This window comes from Dipteris shenzhenensis, chromosome 3 (genome assembly GCF_047967505.1).
Source record: "Dipteris shenzhenensis isolate YYH24624 ecotype China chromosome 3, Dip_SZ_1.0, whole genome shotgun sequence".
Classification (NCBI taxonomy): domain Eukaryota; kingdom Viridiplantae; phylum Streptophyta; class Polypodiopsida; order Gleicheniales; family Dipteridaceae; genus Dipteris; species Dipteris shenzhenensis.
Window position 1 is genome coordinate 28,766,341 of NC_141598.1, and position 17,372 is coordinate 28,783,712.

Here is a 17,372-nt window from a genome sequence, read left to right on the forward strand (position 1 = left end):
CAAGGTTCCACACCTTCATGTAAAACACGTTTCTCATAAGGGGACTTGTGAGAGGGAAAGTATATGATTAATCATAGAGTTGAGTCAAATCAAACATCATCATGATAGTAGAGTAGTCACATGATGTCACCAAGCATACACACTTTGATATCCAATTTTAAGTGACAAACTGATATTTCCGTTGATGAAGCAAAATTCTCATGTAAGTGAAATCTCACTTTTGTTAGATGGAATATTCAATATAAAAGTTTAAATTCTCCTATTGATTTAAATTTTATTTATCATCAAAATCAAGATTCCAAAATCCAAATGGATTATGGAATGCCAAATTTCATTGATGGAAAACAATATTCCATCAGTGGATTGAGATTTACGTTGATGGATTGAAAATTTTTCGTCGGAGGAAATCTTAGTCCATCGATAGAATTGTTTTTTCCTGTTGATGAAATTTGTGATTCCAAAATCCACTTGGATTCTAAATCCCAATTTTGATGATGAAAACAATTTCTATCAATGAAAAATTTTCCATCGACAAAATGTTTTGACAAATTATTGTTCATTCGGTAGAGATTTTTGGCACTAAAAAATTCATTTGAAATTTTTTTTCTGAATCATCCTTTTGACGTTGGATGGAAATTTCACTCCGTTCATGGAAATATCAATCTGTCACAAAATTTCAGATTGCTTGAATCCAAGTTCATATCACAAGGGCCCGGATCAAAATAAAGTAATTTCAAAACTCACTATTGTCTAAAGATCATTGACCATTAGATTGAAATTGAACCATTTGATCCAAATAATATAAGATGATCGACATCTTTAGTTGATATTTAAGTCTAGAAACATCTTTACTTTCGATAAACTTCCTCTATGGCCATGGACACTATATACCTACCTATAATAAAAAATATTATAAAAGTCAAGCATTGGATCAACATTGTATTAAAAGAAAGGTGTTTTTAAAGAGAAGGCATTCCAGGTATCGATTTATGGATAGTGTGTTATGTACAACATGAAGTTTGGAAACATAGTTTTGCAATATCTAGTCAATTGGCCATATGTAATAGAATCTCTTTTCTCTCAAACAAACTTCAGATTCACCTTCTTATTCGTGCCTTCTTTCCTTTGTGCAAGTGATCTTTCTAATACACTGTCGTTCTTTACCCATTGCACTCATATTGCATTTGCTCAATGAAAAGCACCACTCATCCATCTATCTATTGTTATAAAACTTATACTTGGGAGCCATGTTGCTAATTTTGTGGAAGTACATTCGTATTAAACTCTTTCAACAAAAGTGATCAATGGAAAGTATAATTTAACTATGCTTAACCAAGTCCAAAAGAAAAAGAATATTGGAATTGATCAAAGGACTGGAAATGTTGAAATTGCAAGGTGTAGCACTTATTGTGTATGGATTTGAGTTAAAAGCTTTTGGATAATTAAGCACCAAAAAATAATTGATATTTTACAGCAAAAGGTCCAAGGATTGTCCTAGTTGGATGGAAGAGTCTCTTCTCCTTTTTAAGTTGTGTTTTTTGAATTTTACTTTAGAAAACTTTTCCAATTCATAATATTGAGCAATTTTGGGTTTTAGATTAAGATTTAAGTAAATTTTTTCAAAAAAAGTACATAGTTTAAAAAGATGGTTGATTTGAAATCATGTATTTTTCTCCATAATTTTGTAAAAGGTACTTCTTTTGTCCTTTTTTTTCAAAAATGGAGTTGTCTTGTCGTTTGCATGAAATGTTGTCATTTTCTATGGCTCTTTATTAAAAGAGACCTTGGAAAGAGAAGTCCTTATTTATGCAACATTGAAAGCATCCAAGAAATATATAGATGCATATTAAGTTTGTTAAGAACAAGGCTAGTGTACTCAACTCTCTCAAATTCAGGCTACAGGTGATTTTAAGTTTATAGGCTAGCATTTAACGGAAAAGGAAAATATTGAAACATATTTTTCTTAATGTTCATGGCATCAATCTAAAACATTTATGGAAAATAGTAATTTGTGAAGACATATTGAAGTTTATCTCCATATGCCAAGAATCTATGGAAACTTTGGCTTCAAATGCTTGATTACACAACAATTCAATTGTGTTTGATGATTTTATATATATTTCTTGGAATTTTCTCTCTTTGCATGTCCTCATATTTTCCCATATTTTCAATTTGATTACACTACAATTCAATTGTGTTTGATGATTTTATATATATTTCTTGGAATTTTCTCTCTTTGCATGTCCTCATATACAAAATTGTGTGAGAGATTGGGAAAGTGTAAAGTTTGTGTTTGTTTTGACAATGATCTCATTTCACATGCTATTTATGAAAAAATCAAAAGAGTTGTTTTAAAACAATTTTTTATTAATGTACATGGCATCAATCTCAGTAATTTCTGAATAAAACACAATGAGTATTTTGGAACAAAATTTCCTTAGGCTACATGGCATTAATCATAGCAATTTATGGAAAAAAAAAGTTTTTTGGCAAAAGTGACGAAGTTCAAAATGGCAAATCTGCCAAAGTATTGCACTACAAAATGGCAAAAGTGTTGAAATACAAAATGACAAAATGTCCTATCCTACTACTCCTCCTCCTCTAAACTCTCCTCATCCTCCTCGCCCTCTTCGTGCTCTCTACATAGGCATAATCCCTTGCCCTCCTCTAGACCTATGAGCCTCTCTACATCTTCTTCTGAGATCTAGTCTCTAAGTCCAGATCTTAGAATGGATTGAACTTGCATACCTAAGAACAAAACCAGTTAGAAAATAAGATAAGAGCATCGATTGTAAGACAATGATGATACTCAAATGACAAAGAATATGAGGATTTGGGTATACTCACATGTTGCTCCGCCACCTTGTTCCAATCGATTGCATGTCCTTGTCACTCCATCTCCTTAAATCAAGACATGGCTCCACCAACCGTGAATGCCCTTCTGTACTTGTCATCATCTAGAGGCCTACCCATCACAGATTCCTGTGGATCCAAATTCAAGGGGCTAGATATGAATGACAAAACACTTGAATGACAACATATTAGATGTTCGTCAGTATATACTTTCCACCCATGCCTTGATGGCTAGTCTACCACCGCTCTTGAGGTGTGAAGGACATATAGTCTCTAGATATATCCTCACCACCCTCCGCTATGTCGCAAATGCATCTGGATTCTCCTTGAAGCTCTCTTGGCTTTCTTACAATCTTTTGGGTTCGCCCACCCTGGTTTGTTCTTACCTTTCTTAATAGTTTACCTCAACTCGTATCTGAGAGACCTTAGTAGCTTCTCTTAGTCTATTCTTTACTACTCAATACTTAGATCCACAAACTTTACGCAAGAGCCATAAGATATTTATGGGGGTTGCAACAATATTTTCTAGAGTTCTAACAAGTGGAATGTTATTGTATTGGCCCCTTTATGAGCTTTTGGCCAAAACCGGCACTTGCCCCTCAAGACATGGATCAAGATGTAGACACATTTCATTACATGGTTCTTATGTGTCCCTTTTCTCACATTCTGTTCTACCTTCTTCTTCTAAAATTTGAAGTCCATGTCTTTATGTATGGTATCGGCAAATTATCTAGGTTGATTTTCAACTTGGTCTTGATGGAGAAGGAGGTTTCCATTACCTAGGCTAGCAAGGTTGTTTTCACCTTGGGCATGGTACATAAAGGAGGTTACAATTTCCCCTACACTTTCTCTCGTCTCATCCCACGAGGACTCGCAAGAAGGCTTTTCATGAACATTGGAATGTGACCAATGCAAATACTTAAGACAAGACACCATGTACTTGAATGGCTTTCTACTAGGACATACAGACCACACTCTTAAATCACATCCGATAGGTAAATCAATATCTTGGTATGCTTGTAAATTTCTAAGAAAATAGGTGAGATATGCTACAACTTACAAAAATCAAGCCATTGGATAACTAAAGGCCAATTTACCTTGTCTCTATATCCTTGATTTCTCCTCCCATCTGCTGGTAGCATCAATGCTTCTCGATGACCCTAACCCATGCACATGCACCTAATTTAGTGCAATTATCTTGGTGGAGTACCTATCAAATGCCAAATATCTTCAAAATCTGTGGTTCTCCTAGTAATCCCTCTCCAATTCTCATCATCCCTAGTCTTCATTCCTCATCCTATACATCCTCTCCACTCCTCATCCACTTCAACAATTACTTCACACCTTTCAAGAGTGTCTCAACCATGCTCTTTCACCAACGACAACAAGCTCCCAACAACTAGAACCATATCTCAATAACATGGCCTCAAGATGTAAGCTCACAAAGGCCATCTTGTCAGTTCTTGAAGATTATTGTATGTATGTATGTTTTTTCTTTGAAATGTGATGAAGTCGCATTTTACCAATTTGGGGTTTTAGAACTTCTTCATAGATTTGGTAAAGGAATGGTAACTTATTGGAAACATGAAATTTGAAGATGTCTTCTTGCTTGGCATCTTTAGTCCTCTATTTCAATTTAGTATACGTGCATGGGAGTACAGCCCATCTCATGACCTTTTCTTTTGATGGGAATTACATCCCTAGAAGGTGAGTTTGTGGGTGGAATTATGTCATGGTGGAAACTAGCTGCTCCTGGGTGAGATCATGAGCAGGATAATAAGAGACTCATTACCAACATTGGCAATTAGGTTCCCTCACTTATTTTGCATGGTCCTTTTGGGTATCCTTTGATAAAATTAAAATACAATTGTTTCTAATGTTTGAAAAGCTACAAACATGTAAATACCTTTGATTCTCATGTTCATGATGTATATGGTAATTTCATCCACATGATGATACATAGACACTAGCTTGACATGTGCTTGGAGGGATGTAATTCTACTATGTATGCAACCTTTAACTTTTTCAAATTCATGTTCTTTTTTTCTTGCAATGTCAAGAATATAAAGCCCATTAACACTCTCTTAACACTGTATTAGATAAAATGAGAAAAAATTACACTGGGAATTTTGAAATTGGGTGGATTTCATTAAATTTGGGAAAAGTTTCATTAATTGTGGGAATTTTGCCAATATTGAAATATACTATTAGTTGGAAATTCCAATGATTATGAAAAACTTCATTGGTTGTTTTGTGAAACTTTTCATTGGGTATAACAACTAGAAGAAAGCATTTGCAGTAGAGTTTGAAAATCATGTATTTGGTGGTGTTAAGAAACACCATTTGGAGACAACATGTATGTGTTACTTGAGGTGTTAATAAACACCAATTGGTGGTGTTAACAAACATCGTGGAAAGTGAACCACTAGAAATGAAGTAGTTGTTGGTGAAAGATAGCTTCTGAAAAATTGTCATATTAATAACATGCAAATATGCATTGATAGGATAACAACGATTGAGAAATATCACATGAGAACACATATTAAAATGGAAGTTTGGGAGATCAAGAAGGAGAAAATAATCACCATTTTTCTATGCTCTGATACCAAGCAAGTTCTCCTGTGCTTTGATATGTACATTTTGTGGAATCTTAATCTTCTTGGGTCTATTTATGGCTTTTGATGTCCATGACTAGACCACCGCATCAATACACTCCCACACCTATGGATCCAACCTATTCTCTGCCCAATACTTGCAGTCAACATGGGAATTTGCATCACTAACCCCCTTTATCTTAACTGATGGTGCCCAATACTGAATTAATAATTTTGTGAAGTTAGGAGATGCAACATCCATCTCGGCACTTGATATGGCAACCCCAAGACATATGGGGTATACCAAGTTTAATGGCCTCACCAAGATGAAGTCACCTTCCTTAACATCCATCATTGGTCTAAACTCTTTTCTTGGCTTACCTTTTAGAGGCCTGCAATGGTGATCATTCCATTCCTCATAGCCTTGGAACTCATTAATGCAAGCAGCTATATCCTCCTCATTAGGAGATTGTGTTCTTGGCCAAAAATCTCTATACTCTTATCTCTGAGATGTTTTCTTGTCCAAGCTCATCGATCATGGTTTTCCAATAGTCTATACTGGCCTAATGTAGGACTCATACGATGCATTCTTTCCATTTGCACATCTCTCACAAAACTTAATGTTATCCCTGATATCACTTGCAAGTGATCTCTCATAGATGTAGTTATTGGTAGTATATCGAGAGTATATCCGGGCAACCTGTAGGCAACAATGGTCGACCCTCACTATCTTTCTTCCACAACTCAATTCCCCCTTCAATGGGAATCCGGTTTGGTGATTTTGGATGCACCTTGTACTGCATCATAGGTCTCTCACCTTGCATGAAAAATCAAAATTGTAATTGCTTTGCATGACCAACCAACATTTCTTGCCCATCACATAGGTAGTCATCCACATAATCCTTGAAGTTAGGAACCCGTGTAAGAAGAAATGGTGCCGGAGAAGCTGATGTACATTTTTTGAATGTATCCATTAGATGAGGGATAGTGAATGTTTGTCCTACTCGCAAACTCTCAGAGAGCCTACTGAACATTGCATCAATGTCCTCATGTGTGTGCCCTACCATCAAGATGCCCAATTGAATTGTCTTGAAAATGCCCCTTGCTACAAGAAGAGAAAGTCCGAAAATTTTGAATAGTGTGTTCCATGGGCATGGACAAGGTCATTATGGACACTTCACCCTCAATGGTTTGTGGCCATCTGATCCCAACCTGACAATTGGATCGCTCTCAATTTGTTTTAGCAATCTAGAGAGGATGGATATGCATGACCTCGGAGACCTTGCTACTACTAATGGGATTCCAAGAAGCCATGCTCGCCTTCTGAATGCTCTATGCTCAAGAAACTCTTTTGACTCCCATTACAGTTTTGTCGAAGGTGCACATATTTCCACAAGGGGACCTAGCTTGTCTAAAATTGTAGATGCCATGATCACAGATGCAAATCGAGTGCAAATCTAGAGACTATACCAGAGAGTGACTCAAAGTCTTCCATGGATGCCATGACAACTTCCATTGTAAGGGATGCAGACACATGTAGAAATTTGTCGCCGTCAGCTACTCACGAAAATCCACCCTCTTCAAATGGATGTGTTGCTATTCAGCCAACATACCAAAAGTTGCCAGAGAACTTGCTACTCTAGCTAGATAATTATGGGTCTAAGAACAAAAATAGATAGTTATTTGCATACCTCAAATATGGCCTTATTAAGCTAAAAAGTCAAGTGGTGACCTCTAATAAAAAAAAATATGACTCAATAAAGCTATAATTCCTAAACTTGTGCATGGTGCCCCCATCCAATAACTATAATAATAATAATAGTAGTCTCCTAACTCCAGTTCAATTTTAACACTATATTGATAAAGTGAAAATATGACACCTTATGAAAAGAGTTTGCTGAATTGAATTCAATAAACAAGTGATGTATAGATACACCATTAAAAAAAAAAGGAGTTTTTTGAATTCAATATATAAGTGGTGTATAGATACACCCTTTTTTTGAAAAACAAAGCATAAAATACATTATCTTATTGGTGGTGGATAGATACACCATTTATATGGAAAAAAGCATACAAAACATTATCTTATGCATCTGAATCTCTTTCAGAGTCATCAGAGTCATGTAATCTATGCCAAATTTTGTACAAGGTTGACTGTGAAATCATGCTCTCGTCTCTGTCTTGTAAAGTTTTATTGATAGTTTCTAGGACGACCTTCTTTGTCATTCCCAAAGGAAGATGTTCTTGACATTCGACACGTCCATCTAGCATTGTTTGTTGAAGGTGAGGCGATGGTAATGCATGGTCTTCGAGAACTTGCTTTAATGTTGCAGTTGCATTTATAGTGCTTCCATGGCATTTAAGCTTGTAGGTATTTCCATGAATTGTATGAACCACTTTTTCTTTCACCTCTACCCAGATGGTCTAGTATGTGCCATGTGATAGTCCAGTTAACCATTGATATCCTCGATTGCAAATGGGTCTCCCATTAACCATGGGTTTCAACCTAGGTTTATAGTGTCTTGTGCTCAAATCTTGATCAGTGCCTTGATGAAGAAAGCATGAAAACTCTTGAAGAAGATAGTAATGTATATTAGGCACTGTCTTACTCCAAATACGAAGGCGTATGGCTGCACAATCATCTTTCCCAACTTTTCTAATGTAAAGTCTCTTGCAACAAACTCACATAAGCATCCTTTCTATATTCTCCTCGGATAACATTACATGTCTCTTTGGTTCTGGAATTGATGCCGTGATTCTTCGCCTCTTCAGACTCACATACTTTCTTTTTGTAAATAGTGTCTTACATTTTCCAGTTGTAAGACCATCAAACCTCAAATACATTTCCCTTGAATCTTCATCTCTATAATCAAATGTTGTGTGGGCTTGAGAATTATTTGATGCCTTATAATATCTTGGAAATGGCAATCTGGTAGACATATTCATTGATGTCAATTTGTTGCTAATTCCTCTTGAATTTTGTGGTTGAACTCTTTCTCCTTCGTAACTCAAGATTCTCCCATCTATATTTTCTGGCATGCTAGCAACAAAATTATGAACAACATGACAAGTCCCAGATTCTCTGCCCCCTTTGCCCTACATTCGAGTGGTAACATCATGATCATTGTCACTAATATCATCAATTCCTATTATTGCATCACTTATCCCATTGATCTTTGAGTGTATTTTTCTTTGTGGTCCCATCTTATTATTCTCAACGCAAGACAAGTTTTCTATATCAATAAGCATGTTTGAGTCACTTGCAACATAGGACAAGTCTTCTATACCAGTGAGCCTGTTCAAGTCATTTGCAACACAGGTCAAGTCTTCTATACTAGTGAGGCTATTCGAGTCACTTGCAACACAAGACAAGTCTTCTATACCAGTGAGCCTGTTCAAGTCACTTGCAACACAAGACAAGTCTTCTATACCAGTGAGTATATTTGAGTCACTTGCAATACAAGAAAACTTTTTTGCATCAACATCTATTAATATAATGTCCTCAATACCTGTGAGCATGCCACTATGATGCTCTTGATCACTACTATAGCTTCTTATCAATTTGGATCCCATTTGTGTTATAGTCCTTTTCTTCTGATAATATTCCATTGTGTCTTCCATGACATTAAAGGAAACTGTCTTGGGAAAACTTGATTTCAAGAAAGCTAATCCCCATTTACAAGTACTATGAACTTGTAGATGAGACGTAGTATTATGGACGTCTAGATGTGAAGTACTATCCATTGCATTTTGAATGACACCTGTACTAGTCAACTTAATTATCTCCACTATATAGAGAAAACTCTGAGCATAGCCCTTAAAGTTACCAATTGCTAAAACTTCTTCGAAGCAAGATAACATCTCTACTTTTTCCCCCTCAAAATAAGTTTTCTTGATATCTTGAAAGTATGTCTTTGGAACAATTTCGTCTTGGTCCCAGAGCGTTCTGTGTGCTTGCATATTAAATATGTCACATTGTAAGATATCTCCCAATGTTTCAAAGTCTCCATGTGGATATTTTAATGCATTTTAGGATTTACAACGTTGGTGATGATCACTAGACATCTTCTCTCACCACAACGTTGGAAATGACATAGATTCATAGGATCAAGACTATGAATTCGTCCAAAAGCCACCACTTCATTCTTCTTATATAACACCACATCTATACCCTCTGTTAGGGTGAATACCTGTTTTCTTGGGGGATATATCCAACCTGTTACACAAATTAAAAGAATTCATTAAATTCTGGTTGTATTTTAGGGTTAGGGTTTAAGATTTAGGATTTAGGATTTAGGATTTAGGGTTAGGGTCTAGGGTTTAAGGTTTAGGGTTTAGGATTTAGAGTTTAGGGTTTAAAGTTTATGATTTATTGTTTAGGAGTTTAGGGTTTAGGAATTAAATGTTTAAAGTTTAAGATTTATGGTGGTTAAGATGTTTTGGTATTAATTGTTCCAATGAACCGTATATCCAATATGTTGCACAAATCAAGAAAATTCTTGATTTGTGCAACAGGTTGGATATATCCAATACTAGGTACGATCCTTTGCAAAGGCTTTACTTTAAGTAATTATAATTCTACCTAGTTAAAGTATCCTACTTATTAGGGACAAGCACATAGGCTAAAAGCACACTGATTCATATTTTCTTACATTCATGTTGCATGGTGTATCAGAAGAAATGAAGAAGTATGTGATAAGAAATATCCATAAGAAATATGTATTCAATATCATGGATATCTAGTGGTTGCTAAAGTAGAAAAATGATATGGATTCAATGATACTGTAGTTTTGTACAAAGCCTTAAACAAAGTTTAAGGCTTTTGCAAAGTATTACATATTGTAACAAAGATAAGCAAGTATGCTAAACCTCTTCCAGATTCTATGGTTTTAAATACTTGCCTTACAAATACATTATCTAATTCTTCATTCTTCGACTAACAAGTACTATACACATGGAAGAAAAGCATACATGCTAAAAGTACTTGTGTAAATTTTAATATTTCCTTATTTTTTAAATTAATTCAATTCTTTGATTGAATACCTTTTTAAAATTTAAAGGTTATTCGTATATAATATACATAATTTTAAATGTTATTAATGTATAATATTAATAATTTATATATTTATTTAAATTTATACAATAATTACATTATATTTATATTAGTTTTTAGGTTAATAATTATATTTTTATTAAAACTAAAATTTAATATCTAGTTAATAGCAGGAAGAATATTATAGAGATTTTTTATATTAAGAACTACCTTACAAATACATTCACTAATTCTTCATTGTTTTAAGCATAAGTCTTATATAAAGCACATATGCTAGAAGACTTCCCATTCAAAAATATTTTTAGTGTTATATTTTTTTAATTAATGTATTTAGATATATATATTTATATTAATTTATAGATTAACAATATATATTTTTAGCAAAATTATATTTTAATATTAGTTAATAAAAATTTATTATATTATGGAGCAAAAATATTATAAATGGATTTCTTATATTAATAAAGTGTCGTGAGGAGTTTTTGGAGAGATTTATGGTTAAATTTTATTTTGAAGTTCTTGCATACACAATAGGTAGAGAGGTTTGAGTGGTTTTGATGTTGAGAGAGAAATTTGTAATAGATTTTTTTCTAATTTTTTTGAAAAATTATTGCATGCCCAATAGGCTGAGAGAGTTTGAGGTTGAGAGAAATTTGTGACAATAGGTTGTGAGAGTTTAAGGTAAAGAGGGAAATTTGTGGGAAAAAAGATTTAATGCAAAAGATGATTTTTTGAAGTTGTTGTGTATGCAATAAGTTTTTGAGATAAGAATTGGATTTAAAAAAAAATTCAAATTTACTTGCAACATTTTGAAAATTTTGAGAATCCTGTAACAGGTTGATGAGAGGAAAGAAGCGTGGAGTGTGAAAGAATGAACTTTGAAAATGAAGAATGTTCTACTTATAGTGAACCTAAAAGAACTAAAAAAACCTAAAAAACTAAAAAAAGCTGACTTTACCTAAAAGCTACCCATTTCCTATAAAACTCTACTTCTCCTCATTCTCTCTCACAACTTTCCTGGAGCTCCTCCACCACCTCCCCACCCAGGTACTCCCTCCCTCCCTCCCTCCCTTCCCTTCCCCTCTCCTCCCTCCCCTCCCTTCCCCTCTTCTCCCGCTTCCCATCCCCTCTCCTCCCTTCCCACCTCCTCCCGCTTCCCATCCCCTCTCCTCTCACTTCCTCTCTCCCTTCCCCCCTCCCTCCTTCCGCTTCCCCCTTCCCCTCTCCTCCCTTCCCCTCCCCTCCTCTTTTCCCTTGTCGTCTTCCTCCTCTCGCTTGCCCTTCCTCTCCCTTCCCCTCTCCTCCCACTTCCCCCTCCCCTCCCTTCCCCTCTCCTCCTGCTTCCCCCTCCCCTCCCCTCCCCTCCCCTCCTTTCCTCCCTCCCCTCCCCTCCCTTCCCCTCTCCTTCCGCTTTCCCTTCCCTCTTCTCTCGCTTCCCCCTCCCCTCTCCTCCTTTCCTCCCTCTCCTCCCACTTCCCCTCCCCTCTTCTCCCGCTTCCCCCTTTGAGCGGTGAGGGGGAGGTGTGGGGAGGGGAGGGGCGGGGCAGGGAGGGGAGGCAAGAGGGGAGGGACAGGGCAGGGAGGGGAGGGGCAAGAGGGGAGCGGAGGGGCGAGGCGGGGAGGGGAGGGGTCGGAGAGGCGAGAGGGGAGGAGAGGGGCACAAGTTGGGAATGTGTCAAGCGTGAAATATTCTCCAGAGGCAGTAAGAAATGGTGGCATGGTCTCAACCATCAACATTAAAGAAAACAATTTTATAGAAGTTGTGTGCAAAGGGAAGAATGATGATGTGGTCTACAAGTTACGAGTTACGAACAAGCACTTCTTAGAACAATATCTGTAGCAGTAACTACAGTATCTCCAACTGTACCTACACCATCGACTGCTGCAACTACAAGAACAAGGAGTGATCGTGGAGTGTTCACAAATCAAAGAAAGCTAGATAAGACATTTGCACACAAATTGTATGAAGATACGAGGAAAACAAGAACTCCAGTTGCCACTAATATCACTCTTCGTCCTATGGCGTTTAAGAGACTTCAAGAAGATGATCCTACATTTCTTGATGCCACATTTCAAAAGCGTGTGGACTTTCTTGATGCTTTTGAGAACTTTAGAAGGAGTGACTTTGTTCGTGGAGAGTCTTTGTACCAAAGCCGATATGGGACTGACATTGAGAAGAGATACATGCTGGCAAAGAATAGATTCTTGGAAAGATGCAAGTTTGAGCCCATTGATAGGCAACACTTTTGTGAAGCTTGCAGGATCGCCCTTGATGAGGGAAGAAAAGAAAACTTGCCATAGATTTGAGTGGATGGAAAAGTTTCAATGGGTCATTTATCATGTGTGCATATTTAATGATAACTCAAAGTACATTCTAGAATCAGAAAGGTTGAATTCTACTCCATTTAGGTTGAAAAAAAGCTCTTCTCTTTCTAAGATCCTGATAAAGGCAAGGGAGTTATGGGTGGGCTGTGGAAAGCCACAAACAGTGAAGGGCAGGAGACCTACATCTGAGTACTTGGCAAAGAGGACTCAGTTCTATAGATGTTTGAAAGGTGTTGTAAGCAATACGTAAGGCATACCAAGTAATAAGGTTGAGGCAAAGGATCTGAACACCGTTGTTGCAAGATACAGGGATGTTACTTGCATTGTCTTCCATGAGGACTTAGTATTTCAGAGCATGGTGGGTGTTTGCCAAGCATATGAAATAGGAAAGATATCCTTTGAGGCACCAGAGCACACTACAACTTAGAGGAAAGAAATAGTGAAACCGATGTCTATTGTTTGGTGGAGAGCATTAAGGTTTGTTCTAGATGCAATAACAGAAGAAGTATGCAAGAAGATCCTAAGTGGTGACTGCTTCTTTGGAAAGAAGAGCAAGCATAGCAACTTGGATGAAGTGGTCACCCGAATGATTCAAAGTGAGGCTGCTCTCTCGGCACTATTGTTTTTATTGAACTCTGATGATGAGTTAGCTAGCAAGTCAATTAATGTGGATAAGAAGAAAGCACTTAGCCTAGGTCAACTCCTTGATAAGACATGGGCTAGAAAGTGGTTGGCTTCAATGGATGCAGATGCCACACGAACAAAGGATCTAAGAGCTAAAATGCCAAAGATTGTTGAGACAGAATATATGGACATCAAGAAAAAGGCCTTGCAGTCCACTGCCCAAGGTAGAGCAATTGGTGGTTTAGATGATGGTTCTCCATTTAGCTTCTCCTATGATATCTTGCTATCAGAGAATGATACAAATTTTGCACGGATCAATGGCATTGATACAGATCATTTCATAACAATGAGCAGTCATGCTTGGGAGAAGCCATGTGTATTTTTCATAGATGAATTGCAAGACCTTGCAGTGTCACGGATCGTTGAACTTGTGTGGTTTATCATAGAAGGTCCTATGGCAGATAAGAAAAGATCAACATTGGTCCTGTTCATGACGGAATCACAAAGGGATGCCTTGTATGCGAGTTTGACATCCGCATTTGGGTATTTACTTTTAAAAGTATACTATGGTATAGTCCTATGCAATCATATGATTGTCTTGGAAGGCATTGCCATTCAAGTCTTGTAGCCTTTCTTGATGTGCTTCTTATCTAGGGGTGGTGGCAATCTAATCAAAATTCGTTTAAGGAATCTCGAGCTTCATTACTTTGAGGACAATAAGGTTAAACTTGATGCAACAATGGTGGATTACAGAACGCTGATGGATCCTGATGTGATACTAGAGATGACAAAGAATTTACTGAATGATGGGTGGGAAGTAGCATTGTATCGAATGGGTTTTGCGCCGTTCGGCCCACAGCCATCCTAAATCATCTGGGACTCCAAACGGGCCCTACAACCCAAGAGTGGGCTGCCCCAAGAAATGCTCCGTCTACCCTCAATGCGGTCAGTCATGGGATGCCTTCCCGCACTTGCATGTAGCCTAGTTAGCAGTATGCCAACTTCGTCCAGCCATCAGGCCACACATGGCCCCCATCTGGTGTCCAAACCAGGACCTACTGGATAACTGAGCTACTCAAATGCCTTCTCCTCATATGGGGGGCTTATAAGTAGAGTTAGTTGGTTCCCGTGTAGTTACATTAGAGTGGAGCATTGATATCTAACACCCCCCCTCAATGTCCACCCGCAAGTGAACTTACTTTTTTGGTCCAATGCCAAGTCGATGAAGATGGCTCTCCAACAAGTATCTTCCAAGAGCCTTCGTGAAGATGTCCACAGCATTCTCTATAGTCGGATAGTACACCAAGTCGACCTCTCCATCCATGATGAGCTCACGTACAAAGTGATTTTGAATCCCAATGTGTTTTGTGTGAGTGTGGAACACAGGGTTCTTTGCAATCGCCATGCAACTCTGATTGTCACATGATAACTGTGTAGGCTTGTTCTGCACTGCACCCATGTCCCCCAAAATCCTCCTCAACCACACTGCCTCGCAAGAAGCAAAGCATGCTGATTTGTACTCAGCCTCAGTAGAAGAAAGAGCAACTGTAGGTTGCTTCTTGCTGACCCATGACACAGCTCCAGATCCAAGTGAGAAACAGTAACCTGTCACTGATCTCCTACTATCCATGTCTCCTGCCCAATTCGAGTCATAGAATCTGGTCAAGATGTTGCGTTTGGTATAGGTGATGCCATAATCAATTAATGTATTTTAGCACCTGCGTCCCTGCCCTCTAATGGTTCTCCCGGTGCTTATTGGAAAACCTGCTTAGTACACCAGTCGCAAAATTGACATCCGGCTACATGTTGCATAAGTAAATCAAGTTGCCTACAAGCCTTCTGTACTTCGCTTTGTCCACCAGTGGTGATGAATCCTTGTTTGAGAGCTTCACATCAACCTCCATAGGGGTACCAACTGTCTTGCACTCAGCCATTCCAAATGCCTTCAGTATTTCTCCAGCATACTTCAGCTATGAGATGAAGATCTGTTTTGGCTCTTGCCAAACTTCAATCCCCAAATAGAAATGCATCATATCATTTCAATTTCTCTTCCTAGCAAATGCTTCGTCTGTGAGATCTTCTCTTCATGGTTCCTTATTATGACAAGGTCGTCCAGGGCCACAATACCAACTGGAGTCACCCTCTCTATCTGAAAGTGCTGGCTGTAAAAACATGTGGTCAGGTCTAACATCTCCTGTGGGTCAATGTGCATGATGCCCTATGGATCTCGAAGACGCTGCAGCTGTGTGCCTGCCGATCGGGGCCCAATGGTCTGGAAAAATTGCTTCGTCATCCTATCCCACTGCTGTACCCATCAGGCCCGGGAAGAGTGATAGGAGAGTTCAACTCGCCAAATCTCTATGTCCAGAAGCTCAAGGCAAGTGCTCTCGAACCTGTCGCTAAGCCACTGAGAACATGGGTCCTGCTCCCTAAGCCGCTCTATGGAGGCAAGGTCCCTCCTCAAAGCCCGCTCACGCTCCTAAAGAGTCCTCCGCCTAAGGACATGAGCCTGTAACTCCTCCCTGCTCCTCTGGATCGCATTGGCCACCCACGAAACCTAGCCCAATGCTGGAGAATCCTCAACTCCGACACGACCAGCAAGGGATCCAGCTAGAGAAGAAAAAGCATACAGTATCATTGCTCTTGCTTTAGGAGATGATTATGTTCACCATATCTCTGACTTGGAGTCTCCTTCAGAAGCTTGGCAGAAGCTTGACTTAATTTTTGGTGCTAGCTCTCACATCTCTAAACTATCTTTTAAAATCTCTTTCTTTGAATTGAAGATGGCTAGTGGTACTACTTTGGCAGCTCATGTCAACTATATGCGGAGTCTTATGACTCAATTAGCTTCTATCAACCCTCCTATTTCTCCAGATGATGCTATGGCAGTGTTACTTAAGAGTATGCCTGAAGATTATGATCACATAGTTACCACTTTGAAAAATCTTCCTAATCCTAATCTTGAAGGTATTATCTCTGCTCTCCAAGAAGAAGAAAGGCATATGGAGCTCAGGAAAGGCAATGACACTAGGATAGGCAATGACACTGTTTATGCTGTAAAATTCCAGAAGGGCAAGTATACCCCTTGCAATCACTGTGGAAAGACAAATCACCTTTCAAAGGACTGCTTCAAAATTAATCCATGCAAGCACTGTGGCAAGAACAACCATAATGAGAATTTTTGCAGAGACAAAGCAAAGATAGAAAATGCACTTACAGTTAATGAGCCTCCACAAGATGAGGCATCCTTTGAAGATTATGCATTTTAAACATCTCTATGTATGCTCCAGATCTCTCTTTTTATGTCAAGGTACTCAGCCTGGATAGTCCTCCAAAATGAATGAAAATAAACTATTGTGTTTTGTGTGTTTTGTAAACACCTCTGGTCACCTTATGATGTAGGCCATGTGTATGTTTTGTTCCATGGTACCTCCTGCAGACATTGTGTGCATGTACATGCAAGGGAGATAACCATTGGAAGGTCTTTCTGTATCCCTTTTTTGTTTACCTTACACGCAAGGGAACCCTTGCTAGCATGAGAACCTAGCCATAGATTTATCCTTGACCACCATGAGATGGCATGAGAAACTATGAGACTAGATGTATCCTTGACATAACCTGAGGCATTTCCTTGAGGGGGGGTTTGTTGGGATATCTCAAGGTGTATTCCTCAGGCACACCTTATGTTTCTATGTGTGAGTGCTAGAGGCACAGTTACGTGCCCACAAGCACAGTTAGGTGGTGGAAAGCCACATAGGATGATTGAGAGAATCTAGGAGCAGATTGAGGAGATGATTGTGGAGATCTGAAGTCATCAGTGATGTCAGTGAGCATGTATGAGGTGCCTACTTAAGGACCTCACTCTTCTTCATTCTATAAGCAAGTATTCTGAGTTTGTGTCCACTCTACTCTTTCCTTTTAGT